The sequence below is a fragment of the Talpa occidentalis genome, unplaced genomic scaffold (genome assembly GCF_014898055.3).
Source record: "Talpa occidentalis isolate TD23 unplaced genomic scaffold, MPIMG_talOcc4v2.1 talOcc4.11, whole genome shotgun sequence".
Classification (NCBI taxonomy): Eukaryota; Metazoa; Chordata; class Mammalia; order Eulipotyphla; family Talpidae; genus Talpa; species Talpa occidentalis.
The window spans coordinates 77,183,781-77,200,896 of record NW_023601104.1 but is presented as its reverse complement, the minus strand read 5'-3'; the positions used below and the strand labels follow the sequence as shown (position 1 = coordinate 77,200,896).

Below are 17,116 nucleotides of genomic sequence, written 5' to 3'. Positions count from 1 at the left end.
CCTTTCCTGCTGCTCCCGCTGCTCCCCTCAGCAGTGTGTTTCCTCAGTCTGCCTGTTCTGTTCCCCACTCTGGCTCTGGTGAATTCTCTCACCCTCCCGCACTTCTTACTGTACCCAGTGCTTGTTTAAATAAATAAATAAATCTTTAAAAAAATTAAAATCATATCAACTGTTTTTTTCTGATCTTAACACTATGAAACCAGAAATCAACCACAAAAAAGAAAACTTAAAAAAACATCAAACATGGAGACCTAATAGCATGTGTCTTAGTAACCAGTGGGTCAATGAGGAAATTAAAGTAGAAATACTTGGATACAAATGAAAATGAGGATACAAGTTTTTAGGGCATATGCAATAAAAATGGTACTAAGAGGAAAGTTAATTGCAATTAAGCAGCAATAAAATGGCAAATAAAGAATTTAATCTGACACATAAAACAACTTGAAAAAGAACAAAAAAACCCAAAAAGTTTGCAGAAGGAAGGAAACAGTAAAAGTCTAGTGGAAACAAATGAAACAGAAAACAAAAAGCCAATATAAAAGGTTAATGAAACTATTGTTAAGAGTTGGTTCTTTAAAAAGACAAGCAAAACTGACAAACCCTTAGCTAGACTCAAAAAGAGAGAGATAACTTTAATAAGTGCAATTATAAATGAAAGAAATTACAACAGATACCATGGAAATACAAAGGATCATAAGAGATTACTGTGAACAACCATACAGCAACTAATTTGATTATCTTAAAGAAATGAATCACTTTTTCCAACAATACAGTTTACCAAGTCTAAACCAGGAAGAAAAAAAATACTTGAATAGGCTGATTATAATTATGGACAATGAAGCAGTAATCAATCATCTCCCCAAAAGCAAAAGTTCAGCTCAGATGGCTTCAACTAGTGTATTCTACCAAACATTCAAAGAACATCTATTATATTCAAACTCCTTCAAAAAACTGAAGAAATGGGAATACTTTCAAACACATTCTATGAAATCAACTACCTTGATACCAAAACCAGACAAGGACATCACCAAAAGAAAATAAAGAAAAACACAGACCAACATCTCCTGTGAACACAGACTTAAAACTTCTCAACAAAATATTAGCAAACTGAATTCACCAAAACATTAAAAGGATTATACACCATGACCAACTGGGATTTATTCCAGGGAATTCATGATGGTTTAACATATACAAATGAACTAACACAATAGACTACATCAACAAAAGGAAGGACAAAATAAAATGATCGTACCAATAGATGCAGAGAAAGCACTTGACAAGAACTCTTAACAAAATGGGTATAGAAGCCTCAACAGAATAAAGGCATGCATACAAACCTAAAGTCAGCATAATATCAAATATTTTAAAAATAGAACTTATTAAAATTTATATGTAACCACTAAAGATCCCAAAGAGCTAAAGCAATTTGATTGAAAAGAAATGGAGACATCATGCTACCCAATTTTAAATTATATTACAAAGCAATAGGTAATCAAAATAGTATGGGTTATAATAAAAACAGATATATGCTCAGTGGAGTTGAGAGCCCAGAAAAAAAACTCACACATGTATCATCACTGAATTTCTAAAATGAAATTATGACCATTCAATGGAGAAAGGAAAATCTCTTCAACAAAGTTTGGGAATAGTGGACAGCAACATAGAAAACAATGAAACTGGATCACTCTCTCACCCCAAACACACAAAAAAAATTCAAATACATGAAATATATAGAACAAAATAAAAAAAAACATAATAATATATATGAACACTGTAATACTATTCAGCTATAAGGAAAGCTGAATTTTTGCCATTTGCAGCAAATGGAAGGAATCAGAGAGGACTGTATGAGTCAAGTGAGAAACAGAAAACCAAATACTGGATGATTTCATCTACATGTCCAATGTAAATAAATAAAATAGAAGAGCAGACAAAAAAATAAAAATAAGCTAGTAAATGTTGAAAACTGAACTGAGGGTACCAGAGAAGAGCATGGGAGTGGGGGCAAAAGTGGAGAGGGAATAATGGTTGGTAGTGGGTATTTTATTTTTTACTTAAGGGAAAAAAAAGGATCCAGGGTTCTTCATGACATCTGTGAGCATGAGCACTGGCCGGGAGAGTTGAGTTCTGAAGCTGCTTCTTGACGGAAAAATAAACCTGCGTTTGCTTAAGTCACTAAAGTAGTTTTCTAAAGCCTGTAGCTGATCACATACCCCCAACTGGTAACAGCAAATACAAGTGAGTCCGTAAACATAAATTTTATTCCCAAATACTTGCCATTTAATATTAACTGAAAGTAGACAATATTCACCAAAGATACTTAAACCAGAGACTGAAGGTGGAATAAGAAAGTAAAAAACACATGAACAGGCCTCCCTGGTGGCGCAGCGGTTGAGCGGTGGGTTGCAGAGCTGCCTGCAGCCTCTGCAGCGCCGGTTCGCTCCCCGGCTGCTCCCCGGCCACCGGAGGAGGGTCCCGCATGGCGCGCAGACCTCTCCTGCCGCCCGCTGCTCCCCTCAGCAGTGTGTACTTCGGTCCTTCTGCCTGTTCTGCTCCCCGCTCTGGTGAATTCTCTGACCCTCCCGCGCTTCTGACTGTACCCAGTGCTTGTATGTATAAAGAAATAAATAAATCTTTGGGGGGGGGGAACACAAGAACAAATATATGGCAGATTATAATCCACTAAAATATATAAAAATCTTACATATGAAGCACAAATGTGGAATATTAACAAAGGAGTCTCCTCTCAACCTGTATTTTAAAAAATATCCAAGATAAAATATTTTATATCAATTCTGGTTCAGGAAAATAATTAAACTAAGTTCCCCTACTTTAAATGGGTGTTGTGGCCGTTCTTGTCCTTTAAGACTGCCCGCCTGTGTCTATGCAGGCATTTTTCTTTCCTTTTTTCCCCCTTTCCTCAATAAACTTGCCTTAAAATAATAAATAATAAATAAAAATAAATTGAATAAATATGCATTTTCTTCTTCTTTTGTCAGCAGTTAGAACCTGCTTTTGGAAATTTCAAAAATTAAATTTTACCCTTTGTAAAATTTACCAAAGTACCTAGAAAACTCTACATTCTGTTTGCAATGATGAATTAGGTTCCTGGTATTCTAGCGTTGAAGCAGAAACTAGGTCCAAACCCTTTGGTTTAAAAATCATTGTTCTCTTTCTTCATCTACATTTACCTGTCAGGTAAATTAAAAAGTCACAATACTGCACATGGTTATCTCCATTAGATTATTATCATCCAAAATAATAAAACCTGTATTTTTATATAACATTTTTCATAATATTTTGAGACAACACTGGTATAAAAATTTTCTTGGGGTAGTTCAATGCCACCGGGAGGGGAAAAAATCTATAAACAGTGTATATTAAGAAAAACTTCAAAGCCTTTTTTTGTCTTGCTGTGCATTTCTCTACCAAGAGTGAAACTGCAGTTAAATCTGAGCAGAAAACAAAAATGCTGACATCTGCTTTGTTTGCATGCATTAAATACTTAGGATAATTAAATAGAGAGGAAACTTAAGATCATTTAGATCACAAAGTAAACTTTCACAAGTAAATCGTTTTCACGTGTGGGGCAAGCATGCCGGTTCCAGGGCACCCATGGCTGTCACCAGCATTCCACGCCACCTCTGATCACAATTCACCCAGTGAAGCCCTGGCCTATGGGCAGGGGAGTGGCACACTGAGGCTCTTCACTCACATTCTCTCAGAACAGAAATCTGTCTTCAGACAAAATGAAGTTCTCCCCGTGTCCTACTGTCTCCTAAAAATCAACTGCTCATAATATATCCAGAAATTTAACAGAAAAAGGAAAAACTGAGTCCCTTTTTAGTAAAGCAATACTCTTAATAGACTTATAAGAGCAGTAAGTGGGCAACGAGCTCAATGCCTGGTGTGTTCTGGGTACTGAAGCAAACAGTGCTTTTTCTTCTCTTTTTCAATCTATGCATGAGTATTCACTCAACAAAGATCTATTATTCAACAAACATCTGAGGCACTGTCCTACAGGCTGAAGTTACTGCCCTAAAATGTTTATAATTAGTGGTAGAGAGAGACAATGAACAAATACACAGGATAGAAGAGCAATATATTTCTTTATGTACTCTACCTGGAATGCCACCAAAAAGTCTAAAAATGGGTTTTGAGTTTACAATCATGAAAGACATCTTAGCTACAAATCACAAACCAGTATTTTTAGTATTTACCTGTGATACAGTAGTATTCCTTTTACAGCAAAGTTGGAAGAATTTTCATTTCAACTGAGTTACTTTTTTTTTAAGATTTATTATTTTTTTTTTAAATTTATTTATACAAGCACTGGATACAGTCAGAAGTGCGGGAGGGTGAGAGAGCTCACCAGAGCCAAAGCGGGGAGCAGAGCAGGCAGACTGAAATACACTGCTGAGGGGAGCAGCGGGCGGCAGGAGAGGTCTGTTGCGCCATGTGGGACCCTCCTCTGGTGGCCAGGGAGCAGCCGGGGATCAGCCGGGGATCGAACCAGCGCTGCAGAGACTGCGGGCAGCTTCGCAACCCAGCGCTCAACCGCTGCGCCACCGGGGAGGCCCGAGTTACACTTGTTTTTAAAAGAAACTTGTGCAAATTAGAAAATTAGTAGTTATATCATCATATAATAAGCTGGAAATGATATTTTACATTTTTTTGGCAGTCCCTTCAAATCTAACATTGCAATTGATAATATTGTTGTTATGGAAAAGTGAAGTAAGTTTCTATCAGTTACACCTGAAAGGAACTGACTTTCACTTCTGTGCTTCTTCAAACAAAGGATGAATTCGTGGAGGAGTCAATCAGGACTTTGGTTTAACTTTGTTTCCCTTTTTATTCTTTCTAGTCAATAAAGCACTTTTACAAGGATGCTAGTTTAACAGAAGCACGGTCATATGAATCAAACAGGCACTCCAGTTTTGAGTGCCCGAGCAAAGTCAGAAGGTACAAAGAGCATAATGGCCCTCCTCGCAGAGAAGTACAAAAATGCCACCTGGAAGAGCAGCAAAGCCTTGCTGGTTCACAAACAGTAGATTTCTTTTCTTGTGAAATTACAAGTGTAAAAGATTTCTCTGAAAATACAATGCTGGGGGAAAACATGAATGGGGAAAGATTTTCTATGCACAAAAGCAATATAGGAACACAAAATGTGGATACATTTTAAAAATATCTGTAGATTAAAAGGCAAACCATGGCCAAATAAGAAAACTATAAAGAATATAACACATTTTTGTTAAAGGTATGAAAATGTGTTGTTTCATCCTGACAGGGGACATGGCATGAGTTAAGCCAACTAAATAGTTTTTTCAGAATTAGGGCAGTGACGCAAAAGTGAGACGAATAGTTGCCTTTCAGGCTGGGGCCATTCTTCACAGGGACAGGGTTCTCACCAAGTCACTTGTGGGTTTTATTGCCTTTTTTTTTTTAAAGAAAATGTGCAAACTGGCTACTGGAAGGAATAAAAACTGTTTTAAAAAGCTTTTAGGAATATATAACAAAAGTCCTTAAAATATTTACATACTTTTCACCCAATTATTTTATTTCTGAGGCCTTCTTAGGGAAATAATCGAAAATATTTTGAAAAATTATGTAAAAGATGTTCATCACAGCATTGTTTATGTCAGCAAGGAACTATAAATAACCCAAATGTTTCCAAACTGTATAAATTATGGAATATCCAGTCAATATCATATATGCACTATGTTCAAAGTAGGTTTAATTACATGAGAGAATACAACATACTAAGTTTAAGGGGAAAAACTGCGTGTAATGTGATCTCAACAACATAAAGAGGCCTAAAAATGAACAAAAACAGCACAAATATGGGAATATCAGCAGAAAGTAGTATTTCAGGGTTGATAGTGTTAATGGTAACTCTTATCTTTCTCTGCATGCCAGAGTATGTTCCAAGTTTTCTACAAGCTCTAAGAACAATCTCAACCAGATCATCTTAGGATACAGCACTGTGCCTGGCACAAAGAATCTGCTGACTAAATTTAAAGTCAAATGAAAAGATAAACATTCATTAAATAATTGATAAGATAAACATACACATACATATAGATATGTAAATATATATGTATGTGTACCAAAAAATTTGTAAGAATGAAATCAAAGTGTATTTTAATTTGTAAATTATTATTTTTATTCTTATCAGTATACAAATTAACAAAGAAAAGCATTCACTAGCTCTTTATACAGAGGGCCACCTATGGGGAGTTTTATTCGAGAATGCCAAACATGTTCCCCTATGTTTCAAACTGTGGATAACTGATAAGAAGCAAAAGACAATTCAAAAAAGCTATACTTTCTCATTAGTCCGTATCACAAAAACAAATATTTTTAAACTTTCCATTTTTCAATCTTTATGTTTCAGTCTGCTATTTAAATTTCATAGTTTTAAGATTATGCCCTCTTAAATTCGACATCATGTCCTCAGTCATGCAAAGAAAGAACTACTAATATTTATTTTTTGTAAAGATTTATTATTTATGCATACAAGAGCTGGGGTACAGGCCAGAGGTGTGGGGGTGAGAAGATTCACCAGAGACAAGAGTGGGGAGCAGAACAGGCAGACTGACTGAAATACACTGCTGAGGGGAGCAGCGGGCAAGACAGGAGAGGTCTGCTGCACCATGTGGGTAGGTCCCTGGCTGGCCAGGATGGAACTTGTGCTGCGGATAGCTTCATAGTGCTGTGCTTAACCCCTTGCACCACCAGGGAGGCCCACTACTGTTTATTTAAAAAGAAATGAGGTACCTAAGCTTCCTAAAGTTGATGTCCGAAGGTTTGAACACAGTGAAACAACTAGATAATTAATTGATATCAAAAGGTATTAATTTGCTTAGAAAAATATGTAGAATTTTACATAGAACAATTTTCTAAATCACCTTTGCTGAACAGAAATAATGTATTCATATACATTAGTGGAAGATGCCAGCATTCACAATTACTAGGGGAGAGGGCTTTCCCCTTCATATAATGCTCATCCTTGATATATTTATTTAAAGGTACTGAGCAGAATGTTCCCTTCAGATAGGCTAAAGCTCAAACTCGCTGGGTGGGGCCATCAATCTCAAAATTAAAACCCACCCCTTTTCCCATGGGGATTAAAAAAAGTTTGTTCAAGCATGCTACATTGGTCAATCTCCAACATTTCCACTAGTAACTATGAATTTATAAATTAATAGACTTTTATAAAGAGATTACTTAATACTTCATAGATAATATTGTGTGAAGGTCTCAGTTCAAGAAAGCTGGTAAGACTTGCATTTATACAAAGAAAAAATCAGATGAACACATTTTGATATTGCTTTAATGTGAAAAAAATAATTAGATAGTGTAGAAGAGTCCTAGGCAATTCAATGTGGTCTCTGAAGCACACAGATCTATAAAATGGGTACCAGTCAATGAAAAAGGCTCCTTCCCCACACGGTTCTGGGGCATTTCCCCTGATCTAGGAACATCAATTCACAGATATGCTCAAATTATGACATCAGCATATTTCAGGAGGTGAAAATGCTCTGGAGAATATGCCATTCCAACCCTGAAGTCCAATTTTTAAACATCCAAATCAAATATACCATTCTGTTGACTGATGAGTAAGGAAGAACTGAAGAGAAGAAAAAAGAACAAGAAGCAAACATTTTTTTCCTTCTCTATCATTACTGTTTTTAACCTAACATCACTCTCAAATTATTTAGCTCCATGGTGATGGAAGCAGGCGAAAAATATAGAAACACTGAAAGAACAAATTTCCTCAGAATATTCTAGCGTTTTTAACGCAAGGCGTACCATGGGATCGCACAGACATGCGAGCTGAAAATAGACTGTTATGACTTGGTAATGATGTAAGATGAATAATTTTTGTAATAACTTTTTAAAAGCCTACTACATCCCCCCCCAAAAAAAAATGCTTTCACCTTGATTTTTGTTTTAATCAGTAATCTCCTAAAGTAAAGAATTAGAAGAAAACATAGTCATTGTTTAGAACAATGGTTTTTAACTCTGCTCCCCTAAGGAGACATGTGGCTGTGTATGGAAACATCTGGGCTGTCAGAGGGCAGGGAGTTCCACTAGCATCCACTGAGCAGACACCGGGCTCAACACCTGCAGTGACCCAGCTTCCACAACAGAGAAGTATCCGGCCGCAAATGCCCGAGTTCTGAGGTTTAAAAGTGTCTTGAACACTGAAATACAAAGATGTGTAATCACCCAAGTTCCAAGAAAAAGGCACTAAGGTCAAACAAAGCAGGCCCCCAGCTCGCTGTGCTCTCACAGCCTGAAGAATGCAAACACCTAGGTCCATTCTCAGGCATAAGCCCCAAGATGTGCTACAGGAGGAGACTGCAGTGTTAAGTAACTACATCCTGAAAAGAATACAGGCTCTGAGAAAAGTACATCTGCAAATAAACCTAAAAGGGATTTTTTGTTCATTTAGCTAAAATAAGGAAGACAACTCATTATGGGAGGACATGAAAGATATGCTATATATTTTGTAGTAGTAATTAGCAGAAAACCATTCAGTAAATCTCCACTCACTGACCCTTGCTTGCTAAAGATCCTTTAAAATCTTGACTTAGATGCCTTGAGGTCATAAAATTTATTTTTTACTTCAATTAGTAACATTTCCTGAACACCTACTCTGTGAACTGTTCTAAAGCCTGGGGACAGGATGTTGAACACAGCTTGTGAACACAGGATGTGAACAAAGCTGCTCCTCTTAAGGGGCTTCAATTCTAGTGGAGGAAAGCAGGAACAAGCAAACCAATAAACAATGTGAAAGTCAGACAGTGAAAGTGCCATCTAGGGAATGAAACTATGGTAATATGGTCAAGATGACTGGTTGGTTAGTTTGGCCAAGGAAGGCTCTCTATGAAGAAGTAGTTTAAGATATAACCTAAATGTCAAATGGAATGAGCTACACAAAGGAAGGACATTTTAGGCAGAGCTAGAAGGAGGAGCATCCTAAAACATGAACAAACTCAGTATACACAAGGTAAAAAGCAAATGTGGCTGGAGCTGGTGGGTGAGATAACAGGGCAGGAGAGACTGACTCAAGTCAGACCGTGAGAAGTCTGGAGACCTGGATTAAAGTGATGTGAATCAGCAGCAAGGCTCCATGGCTTAATCTCATGACATGACCCAGCAGGAGATGCCAAGTTCACATTAAGGTGGGGTCAGTAAAGACAGAGAAGTAGAAAGAATTGGGTATTTTTGGAGTCAGTAACAAGAAGTTGTTCTGACAGAGTACATGTGGCTGAGTAGTATGACATGCCAATGATGGTTTAGAGAGAGACGAATCAAAGATAACTCCTGAATGTCTATCTTGAACGATGGGTAGATTCTCCTCTGGATCAGAATGGAAGAGAACCAACTATCCTGAATTGCCTGGGACTGAGAGGTTTCCCAGATGGAGCACTTCCAATGCTAAAATCAAGAAAGTGCTGGGAAACCAGGCTATGTTGACCACCCCAGTTATAACTGTAGAGTTCTGTGGAGACTGCATCTACAGTCATTTATGTAGATACCAGTGAGGCAGCTGGAAACACAAATGTGAAGCAAGTCAGAGCTGGAAATACAGAATTGGAACTCATGCAGACACAGAGATGGCATTCAAAGCCACAGAAAAAGATGATACTAACTAGGGAGCTGGTATTTCATTTCTCTCTTATAAATCATACACTTGAAGATGCTGCTGCTATCCTGCTGTCTACATAACTACTACCTATAGTGGCTTAAGACTCTGTGTTTTTGACTCTTACTTTCCATATTACCTCAGAAAATCAGAAACCCATAGTAAAGTGCACACTTCAGATGCTTTGAGTAACTTCTGAGTTTGCTTAAAACAGCTTTGGGAGCCTCCCGGGTGGCACAGCGGTTGATTGCCCCGCTGCAAAGTTGTCTGCAGCCTCTGCAGCGCTGGTTCGATTTCCCGCCAGCCAGGGAGAAGCCCACACGGCGCAGCAGACCTCTCCTGCCTTGCCCACTGCTCCCCTCACCAGTGTCTTCGGTCCGTCTGACTGTTCTGCTCCCCGCTCTGGCTCTGGTGAATTCTCTCACCCTCCTGCGCGTTGACCTGTACCCTAGTTCTTGTATAAATAAGTAAATCTTTAAAAAAAAAAAAAAACACTTCAGCTTTGACTGCCGCTCATCTAACCCTTCTGGATGCCTCTCAGAGAGCAGAAGAGCCCAAAAATTTTGAACAAGTTTACTGTCTAGTCCTTTCTCTTCTCTTTCCAAAAGCTACACTGCGAATAAATACCACTGTTGCTGCTGCCTGTGTTTGGCCTCTTTTTTTTCCCCACTCTCAATCCCACTTTTCCCCTTTTCTAATTATCTTCAACAAGCATAACCCTCAACTTGCACAATCAAAAAAGCAAACTCTCACAATCAAGGGAAAGGAATACAGAAGGAAACAAAAGATAATAAAAACTCTCCAAGGGAAAGTTTCTGTTGAGAGGGACCCTGCTCTTCAGTGCATTATTCTCTTTGAAAAGACTCTAACATCCTTGGGTACAACTTCACTGGGAACACTGGTAGTCACAAAAGGAAACTATTACCAGAGAGGCTTAACAGATGGCCCATTTAAACTGTGGGATTAATACAACATGTCTGGTGACCTAGTTTAAGTAACTAAACAAATCTCCCTGTTGGCCAACTTGTGATTGACAATTTCAAAAGTTTATAGCAGACCTTGTCAAATCTCTCTGGCCAAAATAGGCAAATAGATTAAGAAAAGAAATAAAACATCAGAAATAATCAAAAGAGGCCCAGGGACTTGGATGGCTGTTAGCAGAATTACACCTGGCTGTCAAGTTGGAACAGAGAGGGCAAGTTTCCCCAGTAAAAGTAAACAGGGGGTCTTCCAGGCATTAAAAAAAAAAAAAAAACTTTCACCAAGAACTCTGCCTGTAAGATGTCAAATTAATTGAAAAGGTAGAATTTCAGAAAGAAGCAATCAAGGGAAAAATTACACCAGATAAATTCCAGACTAATGATAAATGGACCCTCCATTGTGGGGTTACTGGTAGAGCCAAGGAAATATAGTGGTCACCTGTCAGAAGGACATTCAGAACCTCTCCCCAGCACTTAAAAGCACTCAAATGCTGAATCGTTTTGAATTCTTATTGTGTTTAATGAAGGCAAAACTTTTTAAATCATTTCATAGGAATAATCAAGCAGAGAAAGTAGACTTGAGTTTAAAAATGTAAAAATAACAACCCTCGGAGGAGCAGAGCTCAAGTGCTCAGGGTTACACAGCTAAAACAATATCGTATTTTCTAAGCATGGCTTCTCATTTTACATTTATATTCTTTAACAATATTAGAAATGTAAACATTCTAATGTAAATTACACTTAAAACAATGATTCTCCTGGTTGACTAAATGTTGATTTTAAGGCATTCCCCCCCAAAAAAAAAATCACCATAAGACATATTCAATTACAGGGATGTTACTGCCACATTCCCCTTTGAGTGGATACAAATTTTGAAAATCCATTAGTAATAAAACATAATTTGTCTGCCCAAGTTATTTCAAAATTTGTAAAGTACAGAAATTCAGTGAATAAAATACTGATAACAGACTTTATTATATAATTGGGTTTACAGACTTAACATTATGCTTAAGCACCGTAAAGTTATAGAGACACTATTTAGTGGATACTAAGCAGTACACATTTGTCTGAAACAAAAATTTGTAATTCAATTTGTATATTTTAAAAATGTTTAATTACTTCACCTTCATTCCAGTGAAATCACTAAATGATGCTTTATCCATCTATTACCAGTAAGGCATTATGCATAGCTTTATAATTTAATTATCTGAAAATACATTAACCCCTCCCTTCTATGATGTCATTATGTTTACTAGAATAAGCAGAGCTTTTTTTTTTTTTTTTTTTTTTTTTAAAAGAGCAGCTTTCTGTCAAGCAAAAGAAGAGAGCAGCCATTGTTTGGGTGAAAAATGGGATAAAAAAGCCCCAGACAAGAATCAGGAAGTACAGACTCAAGGACATTTGCTATCCAAAGAAAGCTAGAGTCTGCCTACTTGAACAAGTCAGAGCCATCCTGATGTGCAGCAGCTTGAAGGGAAAGGAACCTTCCATGGAAATATTTCAACAAAAAATTATTCTGGGAAATTAATACACTAAGGGCCTCCCTGGTGGTGCAAGGGGTTAAGAGGCAACCTGTGAAGCAATCCGCAGTCACTGCAGCATGAATTCGATCCCCGGCAAGGGAGCAACCCACATGGCGCAGCAGACCTCTCCTGTCTCACCCGCTGCTCCCCTCAGCAGTGTATTTCAGTCAATCTGGCTGTTCTGTTCCCCACTCTGTCTCCAGTGAATCCTCTCACCCCACCCCCTCATGCCTCTGGCCTGTACACCAGTTCTTGTATGCATAAATAAATAATTTTTTTTTAAAAAAGAAATACACTAAGGAATTTTTTAAAATTCTTTTAATTTAATAAAAGATCTATCCAGTAATGAAATAAAAGCTAATGTAAACCAAAAAACAAAGGTTTTCAATGGGCTCATTCATTCAAAAATAATTTTAAACTTTCTGATGCATATGAAATTCTGAGAACTCTCTGAAGATAAGGACAAACAAGTTACCACCTTTGAGCGCCGCACAGCTATTACATAAAACCACACAGCACACGAAACAATAAGAAGCAGAGTAGAACTGTGATAACTGTGCTTCTGGTTTGGGTTTGGGAGAGGCATGGAAACTTTTCAGAACAGGGACCAGGGTGTATCCTGAGTACTCAGTCTTGGACGACTGCACTGAAGAGGAGAGACAGACCATGACTTCCCTCGCAGGTCTTCTGTCTGACCTCCGGTCAGGGGGAGGTGGCTGTCCCTTCCTGGGGCTCCCAGCCAATCTCTTAAGCCATTTATCATGTTTTATGGCAAGGTCTTTGTGGGGCAGAGATTAGGTCTCACCAACCTGTGTACTTCAGATACCAGCCAAGCCAGTCACATAGTACCTGCCAGTAAATATTTGCTATAAGAAAAAATGTGGGAGAAGAGGAGAAACTAGTAAAAGAGAAGCTATTTTCACAGATGTAGGACCAAAAGAAGAAATGGTCACTCTGGGAAAGAGACAGAAAACAAAGAGCAGAATGGGGGAAATACAGTGATGCCCCAGCAAGGGAAGGTCTAGGAATTTATGGACTGAAAACTGTGTACTTAGAAATTAGGAGATCACAGAATTATAGAGCTTTAAGAGCAGAAGCTCCAGGGCAAAAAAATCTAGGTATAAACTTAGTTAAACACTGAATACTGTGTTTTTCCTATGATCAGGAATAAAGCAAACATTCAATTCTCACCACTTTCAGTTGGATTTATGGTGAAAGTTCTAGTGTGTTCACGAAGGCCTGGGGAAGCAATTTTAAAAAGTATAAAGATGAGAAAGTAAAACTGTCATTATTCACAGATATCTATCATGATTATGTATGGCAATAACACTCTAATACACATACAATAAAACTAGCAAGTGAATTTAGGGTTTTGCAGAACATAAGGCCAATGTGCAAATAGCAATTACATGTATCTGTACTAGGAAGTGAACATTTGGAAATAAAATTTTAAAGCAGTATCATTTAAAGGAATATAAAGACCTAATATATCTAATGAAAGATGCAAAAAAGCTCTAGACTGAAAACTACAAAACACTAATGAGAGAAATTAAGTAGAGAGGCTGTGGATGAGAAGACTGGGTATTATTAAAATAGCTATTCTGCACACATTGAAAAATAGATTCAATGAAATCCCATTCAAAATGTAGCTTTCATGAAAAAATGACAAGTTGATTATAAAATTTATATGAAAATCCCGAAGACCTATAGTAGTACTGAAAAATAAAAAGAGTTGGAGGACTGAATTACTTGATTTTAAAACCTACTGCAAAGTTACAGTTCTCATGACAGTGTATAATTAGCATTAAACAAATAGACCAGTGGGACAGAGTCTAGGAGTAGATTCACAAATATTTGGTTGATTTTCAACCAAGACACACATTCTGTTCAATAGGGAAAGTTTTTTTTGCAAATGGTACAAGAAATACATAAAGCAAAAAAAAAAAAAAAAAAAAAAAAACTCTCATGTTACCTTATTTTATACACCAAAAAATTAAAGATAGATTATCAACTTTAATATAAAAGATTAAATCCTAAAACATATTTCCAATATTGGATAGACAGAGATTTCTTACATGATAGACAGGAAAGCAATAACCATAAAAAATGATAAGTCAGACTTCAAATTAAACTTTCCGTGTATCAACAAGAGTTCAAGAATCAGACTTTTAGTGGCAAACAATATGGTATATGTACACACCTGTTGATATTTAATATGGACCTCTGAGGGTCCTTCCTCCTGGCACATAGGGTTAAGCATCAGCACTGTGAAGCTATCTAGAGTAACTGCAGTGCAATTTCGATTCTTGACCAGGGAGCTACCCACATAGCGCAGCAGACCTCTCCTATCTCGCCCGCTGCTCCCCTCAGCAGTGTATTTCCGTCGATCTGCCTGTTCTATTCCCCACTCTGTTTCTGGTGAATCCTCTCACATCCCACACCTCTGGCCTATACCCTAGTTCTTGTATGCATAATTAAATAAATCTTTAAAAAAAAGGACATCTGAAAAACTTGTTATAATGCAATGTTACTTCAATAAAAAATAAAAGTAAAATTAAGGTACCACTAAGAATATATAAATGCATTTTTATACATATTTTAAAACCTTACAAATAACAGTAAAAGTAATAATTTAGAAAAAGTTAAAACTTGAAAAGACACTACAAAAAAGATACACAAATAGCCAATAAGTACATGAAAAAAAATTCAATGTGATTTCACTGGAAAAAATCATAATGACACTGTTTCACACTCACCCCACCATAATGGCTAAATAAACAAAAATGTTAACCACCACCAAATTTTGGTAAGAATACGAAGCAACTGGAACCCTGATAATTGCTGCAGCAAATATAAAATGCACAACCACTTTGGAAAAAGAGTCTGGCAGTTTCTTACATAATAAAACACATCTACTCTAGATTCAACTACTGCTAAATATGAAAAACTATATTCTTCTGTATTTACCCAAGAGAAATGAAGATATACGCCCACAAAATGACTTTATAAGTATGCAGGTAGCAGCTAATAACCTAGAAACAAACCACATTTTTCATTCAAGGTTACATAAATTTCTTTTCACTCCCTCCATTTTCAGCAAACACAATTTCAACTTGTTGTCAATGCCCCGCAGTTGTCTCCACTGTACCCTCCTCAAATTGGAGTCCAAAACTTTCTTAAGCGGTGTCCACATCAACGCTACTTAGGTCAGCACTGCAGCTTCAACTGCCTGAAACTCCAGCTACAAGGAGGAGGGAAGGGAGGATCGTGAAGGCCACAGACACCACTCTTCCAGGCAGTGCTGCACGTCCTCCACTCTTGGGTGAGTCTCTCCCCTTAGGGCTTGATGAGCTGAAGGGATCATTGCATTCCAATACTGAGGCTTTTCTGGCAACACCCCAAGTCCAAGACAAGCAGGATAGAGCTCTGCAAACCACTCCAGCCTCAGGGGACTAGGAAGGGTCTTCCTGTTACATCTTTCTGACCTGTGATGGGGTTTTAGAAGCAGGATGCTGAAATGAATTCAGTAAAGGCTGTGATGCTTGAGGGTCACAGCCAGATTTGGGCTCCGGGAAGCTTGTTCCATCGATGCCCTTACATCAGGGACTTGGCTAGACTGCAGACTTCTGCTTTCTCTTCTTGGAGAAATTTTATAGCCAGAGAAACAGGACCTTGACTACTTGACTGTGATACAAAAAGAAACCCACTGCAAGCTGTTTCTCCAGCATGAACAAATTTAATTGGAGATCTACTCTCTGTGGCTAAATCACTGCTGCGAAGTTCTTCGAGTCTTCACTCATGGGAAGTATATTCCTGCATCTCTCTCTCCCAGACCCACTTTCCTCTGCATTTCTTTCACTCCCACCTTGTCTCTACTCCAAGTCCCTTTCCATAAATCTCCTTGACTTGGATAGGCTAGTTTTAAAATCTAAAATTTTTGATTTCATGTTCTTTCCCTGAATCTTTTGAACACCAATGCAAACTTTGGAGAAGTGGTCTCTGGTCTTGGAATCTTTGTTGGACAATGACATTTTTATTCTTCTATTGCCATTATTGATATTGTGGGAGAATTGTCATCACCAATAGACAAAACAAGTAAGTTTACTAGATGTGTCTGTGTTGGGGGTCACGACTCTCCAAACTTAAATTAGCAGAAGTGGCTTGTACATTATTAGGTAAGACTAAAGAATATTTTCTGTACTGATTTGCTGAAGATTTGCATTGAGTGAAGAAGTGGAAAAGACCCATCAGTTTCTGAAGGATCACTTCTTTCCCTTGAATTAGGCACATCTTTGGCAAGTTCTCTTTCAGAAACAGTATTTTCTGATGCATAAAAATAAGCTTTATTTCTCCCTGGATAGTAATCTTCAGTTTAGCTTTTTTCCTACAAATTATGTCTACTGAGGTAAAGTAGGTTTATATCTTTGTATCTGCTCCAGCGGTTATAGGTTCAAACCTCTACAAATGTCTACTTTCACAGCCCACCAACTTCCAGGGCCCCAACAATCCTCCACCATGTTCCACTGGCCCCTTCCCTGCCCCACCCCATGCTCCCCTCTGGTTACCTCGTTTTGCAGTCAGATATTAAGAGTTTATTATTGGTTTGGTTTTGACAGACTCTTTGTTCTTTTTCTTTTTATTCTACTTTGAGGAGGAGCAGAATTTGATTCTGGATGTCTTTTCATTTGCTATTATATTACTTGCTCTTTCCAAACCAAATCTTGTAGTAAAAAGGATTTAATTGTACCTTCTGGTTTGTGTCATCAATTTAATATTTCTTTACCCAACCACTGTCTCCAACTTTCTCTTCTTAGCTTTGTCCTCAAATTTCACTTCTTAAATAAGTCTTGACTGGCCTTTTGGGGCTTTTATTTACATTAGGTTGACAATCTCCTTTTCTGTGCAGAGGCTTTTTAGTATATATAGTCTTATTTATTTTTGCCTTTGTTACTTTTGCT

At 37.6% G+C, this 17,116-nt stretch overlaps 1 protein-coding gene across 11 annotated transcripts in view; it reads right to left on the bottom strand.

Moving 5' to 3' along the window:
- SIPA1L1 (signal induced proliferation associated 1 like 1) overlaps positions 1-17,116 on the bottom strand; it is a 517,634-nt gene that overhangs the window by 331,476 nt on the left and 169,042 nt on the right. Inside the window, exon 1 of one of the 11 annotated variants that reach the window (XM_037503617.2) lies at positions 13,350-13,419. The exons of the other annotated variants lie outside the window; for them this stretch is intronic. The gene's annotated coding sequence lies outside the window, so the exon portion shown is untranslated. Of the gene's footprint in view, positions 1-13,349; positions 13,420-17,116 lie in introns of those variants that run through there. 11 annotated transcript variants of the gene reach the window in all.